Genomic DNA, 12,154 nt, shown 5'->3' with positions numbered 1-12,154 from the left:
GAACGTTGGTTACCATCATAGCTATCTTAATTTTATTCACTGCCACCCTACATCAGCCACGAAGTGTTTCTTCGTCCTGCACTGCGTTTTCCTTCTATGTTCACTTGCATAATATTTTGTAGCAATCTATATTTGAGACCTCTCATTACATGTCCGAAATAATCCAGCTTTCTCTTCTTGATGCCTTTTATAATCTCAGTAGCCTTGCTGAGACGTTCTAGTATTGTGAAGTTTCGAATCTTCTCCACCCAAGAAACTCTTAAAATTCTTCTATAACACCACGTCTCGAAAGCCTCAAGCCGATTTAGATCGATTTTATTCACAGTCCAAAACTCCACATAGTTCAGAGAAATAAGGAAAAAAAATATCGTGTTGGTGACACATCCCCCTCCAGGCTGAAACCAAATTTTTCGAGTAATATGGTCATCTATAATAATAACCTATATGTTTCCTGCAGCCGATTTTGATGATATACATAGTTATAAACAAATGAAGATCAAAAAACGGTAAATTTTCGCTTTTTTCGTCTCTTACTAAAAAATTGGGCATTTTAAACAAATTTGAGAGTAATAAACTCATAAACCGTTTAAAAAACTTCAATATGGCGTTCGCTGAATATGTCTATCCTTATTGGTTACTTAGAAAATTGCCAAATAAATCATAAATTTTGAGTTTTTATAAATATTCATAACTTATGTAAAAATTAACTTACAACCTTCTTATTACATGGAATGCTGAGACTTATGGTGCTTAAATTACACCCTAAATTCCAAAGCAATTGGTCAAATAGTTTAAAAGTTATTTAATTTGTTTATCCAAAATTAATTTTTTTTGCAACACTGTAAGTCAGAAAATGATGAAGTTACAGTAATATTTTGGATAGTTTATGAAAGAAGAAAATTTACAGTATTAATTTAATTTTAAAAAAATGACAAAAAATAATTATAGATATTGCAAAATAATTTTGCAAAAACATGTGAATTCAAAAAATAGGGGGGCTAACTTTGTCCCTAAATGTCCTAGAACAGTTGTTTTTCTTTCTAAATGTGTATAAAAATTCAGTCTTTCTAAATATGAAAAAATAATTTTTCTACGGGTAACGGTTAAAAAGTTATTCTAATTGTTTATAAGTAAGCAAAAAATGGACATTTTTTTGCAAAATAATTTTACACTGTTTAAATTTTTTTTTTGTCATTTATTTTTAATTAAGGTAATAGTATAAATGTTCTTCTTTCATAAACTGTCCGAAGTATTATTGTAACCTCATAATTTTCTGACTTATAGTGTTGCAAAAAAAATGAATTTGGGAAATATAAATTAAATAACTTTTAAACTATTTGATCAATTGCTTTGAAATTTAAAATATAATTTAAGTACAAGAAGTCTCGGCATTCCGCGTAATAAGAAGATTCTAAGTTAATTTTTACCTAAGTTACGAATATTTAAAAAAACTCAATATTTATGATTTATTTTGCAATTTTCTAAGCAACCAATAAGGTTGGACATATTCAGCGAATGCCATATTGAAGTTTTTTATACGATTTATGAGTTTCTTACTCTCAAATTTGTTTAAATTGCTTAACTTTTTGGCAATAGACGAAAAAAGCGATAATTTACCGTTTTTCGATCTTCATTTGTTTATAACTATGTATATCATCAAAATCGGCTGCAGGAAACATATAGGTTAATAATATAGATGTCCATACTACTCAAAAAATTTGGTTTCGGCCTGGAGGGGGATGTGTCACGAGAAAAACCTTATTTCTCTGGACTAACACCATAGACCGAGAACACGTACTTCGCTTTTAGCAGCGAAGTAGGGGGATCCTTGGTAAAGTTTATCAGTAGTAAATACCTAAACCAACTATATTATTTGTTATTTAATCACTATTAGACGAAGACGCAGTATCGCCCAAAATCTTTCACATAAATAAATTAAACAAATTGTGGCAATATAAGTGACATTAATTTCATTTTATCATTCATTAATTATACAGAGTTGGCCAAAGAAAACAGTCCACATCGATATTTGGCAGTATTTATTAGATTTTAAGGAAATGAAGAAACAGGTCGATTTTTGATCTAAGGGGGACACATTTTTACGATACATACAGGGTGGGGCATTAGTGTGACAAAGTCCAATTACTCGTTTGTCGTAAGAGATACGAAAAAAAGTTGTTTAGGTAAAAGTTGGGGCAGACATAGTATCATATTTTAAAAATATTTTCAAATATACAGGGGCGTCCGTATTGACAGGGTGACACAAACTTATGTTTTTTTAAATGGAACACTCTGTATATTTTTACATTTTTGAATTCTCCTCGATGTTTCCTTTCTTAAAATATATGGTTTTGTAATATTATACGAGGTAGTTTAAAAGTTAATTAAGTTTTTTTTTAATTTCGTAGCAAAATCTACACCCTGTAGAATTATAGTGATTTGACATCAAAGTTTCTATTTACATTCAAACGATTTTTAGTATAGTCTACTACTGTTAATCATTAATAGTATAGCGAAATTTTTAATTTTAGTGTACAGGGTGGGTCGAAACTCGGAATGAGTATTTTCTGAGTTTTCTTAAATGGAACACCCTGTATTTTAGTATTGTAATGAAGTTACATTTTATGGTACTTTTTTATTTCTTAAGCATTCCCTATACCTAAGTTCTTTAATTTGTAAGTTATTCGTCATTCTTTAAGCAAACATTAATTGCAACAAAAATTACGTAAAATTTCATTAGGTAGCCGTGAAAATATCCAATCAAAAGTAATTTTTCTAAAAAAATACATAATAATCTAGCCTGATCCTTAATTTATTAATATTGGATGAGATATCTAAATAGATTCGTAGTTAAGGTTGTTGGTGCTTAAAATATGAATCAAACATATAAAATTCTGCCTAGTTGGCTATGACACAAAATTTGCTTAAATATTTAACATTATGCTATTTATATGGTTCCAGTTGATTTGATATCATTACTAATATTAATTTTTCTAATGAGGAACGGATTAAAATGACTTTGTGCTAGGAGAGTATAACAAAAATGAGCTACTTGCAATAAAAATTTATCATCAGCAATTCCCTGATAGACGACAACCAAAAAGAGAAACTTTTGTAAGTATACTAAAACGGTTTCAATAGACTAGATACTTAGATTGTAAGAACGATTGTACTAATATGCAGATCCTCAGTGACACTAAGGATTACATTTAATTGCTGTTTTCTTCACTTACAATAGTTTTTATTGGAGCAGATTTATCATAATCTAAGTGACCAGTCAGTTGAAACCGTTCTAGTATATTTTTAAACGTTTCTCTTCTTAGTTGTCGTCTATCAGGGAATTTCTGATGAAAAATTCTTATTGCTAGTAGCACATTTTTGTTATATTCCACTAGCACCAAAACCTTATTAATCAGTTTCTCATAAGAAAAATACATATTAGTAATGATAACAAAGCAACTGGATCTATAAAAATAGTATAATGTCAAATTTTAAAGGAAATTTAGTGTCATAGCCGACTAGGTAGAATATTGTATGTTTTTATTAATATTTTGCGCACCAACAACCTTAACTACGAATTTATTTGGATATTTCATCCAATAGTACTAAATTAAGGATCAGACTAGATTATGATGTATTTTCTTTTCCAAAAATTATTTTTGATTAAATATTTTCACAGCCACCTAATAAAATTTCACGTACAATTTTCAATTACAATTAATGTTTGGCTTAAAGAATCACGAATAACTTACAAATTAAAGCACTCAGGTATAGGGAATGCTTAAGAAATAAAAAAGTATCATAAAATATCATTTCATTACAATACTTAAATATAGGGTGTTCCATTTAAGAAAACTCAGAAAATACTCATTCCGAGTTTCGACCCACCCTGTATACTAAAATTAAACATTTCGCTATACTGTTAATGTTTAACAATAGTAGACTATATTCAAAATCGTTTGAACATAAAATAACAATTTGATGTCAAATCACTAAAATTCTACAGGGTGTAGATTTTGCTAAGAAATTAACAAAAAAACGTAATTAACTTTTAAACTACCTTACAAAATGTACAAAAATGTAAAAATATACAGGGTGTTCCATTAAAAAAAACATAAGTTTGTGTCGCCCTGTCAATATGGACGACCCTGTATATTTAAAAATATTTTTAGATTATGGTACTATGTGTGCCCCAACTTTTACCTAAATAAATTTCTTTCGTATCTCTTACGACAAATGAGTAATTGGACTTTGTCACACTAATGCCCCACCCTGTATATCGGTCATTTGTCAACCCCCTCCATTCCATTTCCCCCACCTTTTTTTTAATAGGGAATAGGGGTCGTGTGCTACCCCATTTGAAAGGTTATTCAATTCTCTATTCAGTAATATTAACATTGACATAATTATTTATACAGGGTGTCCAAGAAAAATTATTTTGGATTAAATTAATTGACACAAAAAGAAGAATGTATGCAATTTATATATATATATATATATATATATATATATATATATATATATATATATATATATATATATATATATCGGTTTTAAAACGTTCTCCTACGTCTTCCGATGCCTAGTCGCCATTCACTTCGGTCCATCCAAAGGTCTTCATCCAATTCTCTTTCTCTCATTTCTCGATTTATGCCTTCTCTCCAACTCAGGCGGGGTCTTCCTCTTTTTCGTCTACCATGAGGGGTCCACGTTAGGATTTGTTTCGGGAGTCGTTCTTCGGACATTCTTTGTACGTGTCCATACCATCTAAGCTGTTTGGTACTAATGTCATCTACTATTGTGTGTTTCACATTCATTATTTCCCTAATTCTGTTGTTGGTTACCCTTTCTAATCTTGATTTTCCTGCTGAGCGCCTCCAGAAATCCATTTCTGTTGCTTCAAGTTTTCTCTTGTATCTTTCTTTTATTTGCCATACTTCACTGCTGTAAGTGATTATACTCTTAACAATTGTATTGTATATTCTATGTTTGTTGTTGTTTGATATTGACTGGTCCCAGAGGATGCTATTGAGAAGGGTAATTGCTTTTCTTCCCTGGTTGTTTCTTTCTTCTATCGTCCGGTCTACGCTTCCTTCTTGTGTGATGGTCATACCAAGGTATTTATATGCGTCGCAATGTTTAATAATTTCGCCATTCCCCAGTGTAAGGTCCTGCTGTGTCCCACCGATACACATATATTCGGTCTTCTTTATGTTTATTTCCAAACCACCTTTTTTGTACTCCTCTATTAATTTCCTTGTCATATATTCTATATCATCGTAGTCTTGCGCTAGTACAAGTTGGTCGTCTGCAAATGACAAAGTGTATATTGTATTGTTGCTGATCGGTAATCCCATGTTTTTGCATTTGCGTTTCCAAAGTTTTAGAGTTTGTTCGAGGTAGATCTTAAATAATGTCGGTGAAAGGCAGCACCCTTGTTTTAGGCCTTTGCTAATTTGGAATCCTCTCGATAGCCTGCTTCCAACTTTCACCCTTGATGCAGTTTTGGTATACAATTGTTTCGTCGCTGTTATTAAATTTGCGCTTATATTGGTTTTCTCTAATGCTTCCCATAATTTGTTTTGTGGGATGCTATCATACGCTTTTCTTAAGTCCACATATAACAGATGCACCTCCTGGTTGACGGCCAGTTTCTTCTCAATAATCTGTGTAATACAAAACAGATGGTCAACCGTTGATCTCCCTGCCCTGAATCCTGCCTGTTCTTCAGCTTCTATATCTTTATATTCGTTTTCGATTTTATTTTTAATCAGTTTTCCGTATATTCGGCTGATCGAGTTCGTTACAGCGATGCCTCTGTAGTTGTCACATTGATCCCGTCTGCCTTTTTTATGTATGGTGGATATCCATGATGTCTTCCATTCTTCTGGGATTTCCGCTCCGTTGATGCATCTTTGAAAGAGTTTAGCCAGGTTTTCATATAATTTTGTTGTGCCATATTTTATTAGTTCAGCTGGTATGTTCCCTGGTCCTGGTGCTTTGTTATTTTTTAAAAACTTACATACTTCTTCTACTTCTTTTGTTGTTACCCGTAATGGTGAGGCTAAGATATTTACATTGCTGGTATCACTGTTATTTAAAAATTCCGCTCTGTCCTCATTTAGGAGTTTTTCAAAATATTCGTCCCATTGATCCGGTGTGATTGCTGATATTATATCTCTTTTCTTTTCCTGTCGTAGCGATTTTAATACTTTCCAACTTTCTGTACTTCTCCGTCCTCCTAAATGTGTGTTAATCATGTTACACTTTTGCTCCCAAGCCTCATTCTTCTTTTGGCATATCATTTTTCGCACTTTAGCTTGGACCCTCTTGTATTCTACCTTATCGGCGTCGGTCCTTGTGTTCAGAAATTTTTTATACTTCTCTCTTTTATTTTTAATCTCTTGTTCTATTTCTTCGTCCCACCAATACGGAGTTTTTCTGTGGTTTTTTATTTGGAGTCCGAGGGCCTCTGTTGCTGCTTCCTGAAGACATGTTTTTATATAATGATAATGCTCTTCATTGCAATTTATTTAACTCAAAATATATTCTACAACTGACAGAAAACACAGAATAATGTTTATTTGACAAATAAATATTGTTTTTCGCTTAAATTCAATATTCAACCTACCAAGAGGCAGATGGGTGGCAGCTTGAACATTGAAATTAAGCGAAAAGCAATGTTTATTTATCAAACAACACTTTTTTCTGTTTTTTGAAAGCAGTAGAATGTATTTTGAAATAAATAAATTACATACATTCTTCTTTTCGTATCAACTAATTTAATTAAAATATTTTTTTCTTGGACACCCTGTATAAATAATTATGTTAATGTTTATATCACTGAATATAGAATTAAATAACCTTTTAAATGAGCTAGCACCTAGCACACGACCCCTATTCCCTATTTAAAAATAAGGGGTGGGGGAAGTGGAAGGTAGGGGGTTGACAAATGACAAATGACAAATATATGTACCGTAAAAATGTGTCCCCCTTAGATCAAAAATCGACCTGTTTCGTCATTTCCTTAAAATCTAATAATATGTACTGTCAAATATCGAGGTGGACTCTTTTCTTTGGCCCACTCTGTATAACAAATTCTAGTCTATGACTTATAGTTTTGGCAAATTTATTAATAATATTTTCTATATTAATTTCTAAATCAAAATGAACATTTTGTCTCTAAGCCAAGTTTTAAGGAGTGTGCTGCCTTTGACAGGAGAAAACGATCGTTCTGCAGGCGATGTACTAAAAGGAAAAGTGAGCAATATTTGTAATAGTATTTTACAATGTGGAAATACGTCTTCATCGCAAAATTTAAAGCTTTGCATGACTGAATTTTTACTGTTTGTACTTCAGATCTTAAAATAGCCTCAGATGAGAATGAAATTTTTTGAGACGAAACTGACTCATTAATTTGCCACAAAGAAAAAAGAAATTACTATTGTTAACTGGTGTCTGGCATTAAATGGTAATAAACAGATAGTCCTGTCGCCAGGGAGGGTACAACGGCCTCCTTAATTCAGATGGACTTACCCAACTTTGTTTTATGTATTTTGACCCGTAGAACACGAATTTTTTGGGTAACAGTTGATCCGGATGTCGATAAGATTGTTATAAACAAAGAACTTGAGGAATCACATAACAGCGATTTTTCGCAAAACAAAACATTTTTTTGTATTTTTTGGGTGATTATCAGCAAAAAATGGTCTTACAAGTTTTTTCGTAGGATGCATAGTTTTCGAGATAAGCGCGGTTGAAGTTTCAAAAAATCGAAAAAGTTTTTTGAACCGGAATAACTTTTGATTAAAAAATAAAATAGCAATTCTGCTTACTGCATTTGAAAGTTCAAGTTAAATTCTATCGGTTTTGATTATTTGCATTGCTAAAAATTAAGGTTTTATTTGTTAAACAAAGCTATGAACACATAGTGTTTCCCGTGCCCAATGCATGCTTTTTAATGGACGTAATATACGTAAAAATTCTGTATGCGCGCCTACTCGTTCGATTTCAAATTAGAAATGCATTGAAAACATCATTCAATCACTATGTGTTTATAGCTGTGTTTAACAATAAAAAAATTAATTTTTAGCAATAAAAATAATCAAAACCGATAGAATTTGAATTGAACTTTCAAATGCTGTAAGCAGAATTGCTATTTTATTTTTCAATCACAAGTTATTCGGGTTCAAAAATTGCAATTTTTCGATTTTTTTAAAGTTCAACCGCGTTTATGTCGAAAACTATGCATCCTACGAAAAAACTTGTAAAAACATTTTTTGCTTAGAATGACCCAAAAAATACAAAAAATGTTTTGTTTTGCGAAAAATAGCTGTTATGTGATTCCTCAAGTTCTTTGTTTATAACAACCTTGGCGACAGCCGGATCGACTGTTACCCAAAAAATTCGTGTTCTATGGGTCAAAATACATAAATAAAACTTGGGTAAGTCCATCTGAATTAAGGAGGCCGTTGTACCCCTACTGGCGACAGGACTAAGATTTATTGTGGGAATTTATTCATTTATTATTATGTTCCAAAGACTTTTAATAATTTTCGATTCCAAGGAATGTTTTATGTTTCGGTTTTTAATTCCTGTTTTATGTTTCGGTTATTCAGTTACCAACAGGACTCAAAAAACTCAAAACTCAATATTTATTGTCAGTTAGACACCAGGCGAGGTCTCGCCTGTATTAAACGAATTTATTAAGCTACTTCAAATGTAGGTACAGTAGGAAAAATGAAAGAATACAGCGCAAGTACATGTAATAATTATTGTTACATTGTAATGATGACGCACGGGTAAAGAATCATGGACTCAACTGTATAATATGTTATAGTCAAACCCAAACCCCGAAGTTCCAACACTCCTATACTGCGTTCCACGGTCACCTCTCAGTACAGACTCTTATGAAGAACAGTGTTGCCAAGAGATATTAATATTTATATTAAATAAATTTTAAAGTATTTTAATAGCTCACTTGGTCAGTATGTATGAGAAATCGTGTAAGCTGTAAAAGCAAAGGGAGTTTAGCTCGGTGGTAGCGCGTTCGACCGCAGATCGAGAGGTTCTTGGTTCGAATCCGTGTGTTATCTAACTTTTTTTTTTAATTTTTAGCATTGTTTTAATAAAAAATTTTGAATAGTAAGTAAAAATTAGTTTAATCTTTATATACAAATAACCTGTTGAAAGTATATTTATTTCGTTGAAATCATATCTTTTTCTTGTCGTTTCCCCATTACTGAGGATCGTGATTTCTTCCAATATTCCTAACAATGTTTCTCCATTGGTCTCTATCTTCAGCTGCTCTAAGAGCTTCGCAAAATGAGTTTCCAGCTGAATTCTTTATTTGGTCGGACCATCTAGTTGGTGATCGTCCTCTTGATCTTCTCCCCGGAACATTTCCAGAAACGATTAATCTCTCCAAACTGTCGTCGCCTCTGCGAACCACGTGACCAAAGAATTGCAGAATTCGTTGCAGACATATTGTGGACAGCCTTTTTTTAATATTGGTTTGGTTTAGAATGTAAACGTTTGTCCTATGAGCTGTCCATGGTATGCGCAGCATTCTTCTCTAGCACCACATCTCAAAGGCATCAATTTTTTGGCGCTCGCATGCGTGAAGAGTCCAAGTCTCTGCTCCGTATAGAAATATTGAGAATACAAGGGTATTCACCAGTCTCATCTTGATATTTTGAGAGACAGATCTATCTTTCCAAACTTTAGTTAGGCGACTCATCGCATTTTTTGCCATATCAATACGTCTCCGAACTTCTGCTTCACAGTTGCCATCGTTAGTTATACTAGACCCGAGATAGACAAAGGTGTTTACTATCTGGTATTCCTGTAACATGTTAGTCAGTTGAATAGTGTCGAATCTGTCGACCACCATTATTTTTGTCTTAGCTTTATTGATTTTCAGACCAACTTTATTGCTTTCGTGCTCAACTCTTCGCAGAAGATCAAACATTTCTTGCTCATTTGCTGCTATAAGTGTAGTGTCATCAGCAAATCTCAAATTGGAGATTTTTCTACCGGCTACTGTTACTCCACCGGCCCATCCTTCTAAAACCATCCTCATGACATGTTCACCATAAATGTTAAATAAGTCAGGTGACAACACGCATCCTTGTCTAACACCTCTCTAGGGAGAACTTCTGATCTAGTCGTACTGTCGCTATATTAGACTGGTACAGATTTTACATAAGTGTCACCAGGTGCATTGGTGCGCCCATTTCTATTAAAATTGACCACAGATTTATCCAACTTACACAATCAAATGCCTTTTGGTAGTCAACAAAGCATATAATCATAGGTACTTGAAATTCTCTAGACTTTTCAATAAGTTGTCTCAGGTTCAGAATTTGTTCCTTTGTACCTTTACCCTTTACAAATCCCGCTTGTTCCTGAGGTATTTGGTAATGTAGATAGGTTTTTAATCTGTTTTTGATGATATGCAACAAGATTTTACTAGCATGTGTTATTAGTGACAGTGTGCGGTAGTTTTTGCATCTGGTAGTTCCTTTTTTGTGTAGCGGGATATAAATTGAGGTGCACCAATCAGATGGCCATTTTCCTGAATTCCAAACAGCGACACAGATAGAATGGATGATATGTATTCCTTTGTCACCTAGTAACTGTAGTATTTCACATGGTATTGAATCAATGCATGGGGATTTATTTCTCTTTACTGATTTAATTGCATCTTTGACTTCAGCGAGTAAGACAGTAGGTTCTCTAGGGTAGTCAGAGGGCCACTGATATTCTGCTGATACTTCGTTATTTTTATAAATCATATATAATGATATATGTGAAATCATATAATAGAAGTATAACTTCTTACGTGCGTACAAAGTACACGTGTTAAAAAGTACATTTTTAAGCAGGGCCGGACTGGCTTATAAAAAAGGCGCCAACCCAAATCCTAAAAAAGGCGCCAACCTAATCTCTAAACAAAGGCGCCAGAAACCCCTTCTTTATATCAAACTTTTTTCAAATCCTAACGCATGTAAAGTAAATAAAAAATATTACTTGTGATTTTTTAAAGTTTATTTTAATTTAAATCCCTAAAGTAATTTACTATTTTTATTGGAAATAGTAAATTATATTAAGATGCCATAAAAATATAGCTTTAGTATCCCTTTTACTACTTTCCATTTTTTGGTGCTCTCTGAAGACTTAAAACAAATTTTTGAAAAGTTTGAGTAATTTTTCAACTGCTTCTACAGAGTAATCTACTGGTTCAAAAACATTAAACAAAAATCATGTTTGGTGTCCAATATAAGTCACTTTTTGAATTTTTCAAATTTTTAGAGCGCTCTAACACTCCATATAATAGAAGAGTAAACCTATATAAAATATTTGCAACCACACGGTGTCAGACGATCCGTGCCTGGGTGGTGAATGACCGAGATCAGACGGCCGCAATGCGGAGCCCTCGGAGGACTGACGAAACCCTTTGAAATTCAAACCTTGGCGTGGGTAAGTGCGCACTGCCTCGCCGGACAGTATAATTCGCCCCTACTCATGGGAACTATATGGATAAGTATTTAGTCACGCAGGAAAAAATAAAACAAAACGAAGGGACAATGGAGCGAGTCACCGGTGATGATGCAAGCTGGAACAAGCTATGAATGAGATGATAATATGGTGTTCATCAGTAGTGAAGAGAACAAAGGGAAAGTACTCAGCGAAGAAGAACAGAGGAAGGAGACTTCGGAAAAACGGGATCTGTTAGAAGAATTCCGGTCACGGGTAGGGACCTGAACAAGACGGATCTTCCAGCGGATTCAACCTTGCAAAGGAGCTCCTCATTTGGGAAGAAAAGATTTAGAGAGAAGGAGTAGAGCTCCGACATAACGACTATGGTAAGAGCACTGAATACACTTAGCAGAGTTACAAATAATTTAGTGAAACTAATGTCCGACCATAAGAGCACGAAAGTCGAAATCAAGAATGAGGTAAAAAACCTTAAAAGAGTCACCAAAGACATCCTTTTTGTATAGACATGACTGTCTGTTTTTTCAATGTGCCTCTAGTAAGTTGTCGTTCCATCGTTTTCGTGGCCTTCCCACTAATCGTCTTCCTATTGGGGAACCGTCTCTCGCTGTCCTTAAACTACCGAAGACCACTGTCCACCGAAGACATGGAGGGC

Source organism: Diabrotica virgifera, chromosome 4, assembly GCF_917563875.1.
Source record: "Diabrotica virgifera virgifera chromosome 4, PGI_DIABVI_V3a".
NCBI classification, from domain to species: Eukaryota; Metazoa; Arthropoda; class Insecta; order Coleoptera; family Chrysomelidae; genus Diabrotica; species Diabrotica virgifera.
The sequence above is the reverse complement of the archived record's forward strand: the minus strand, read 5'-3'. Positions refer to the sequence as shown.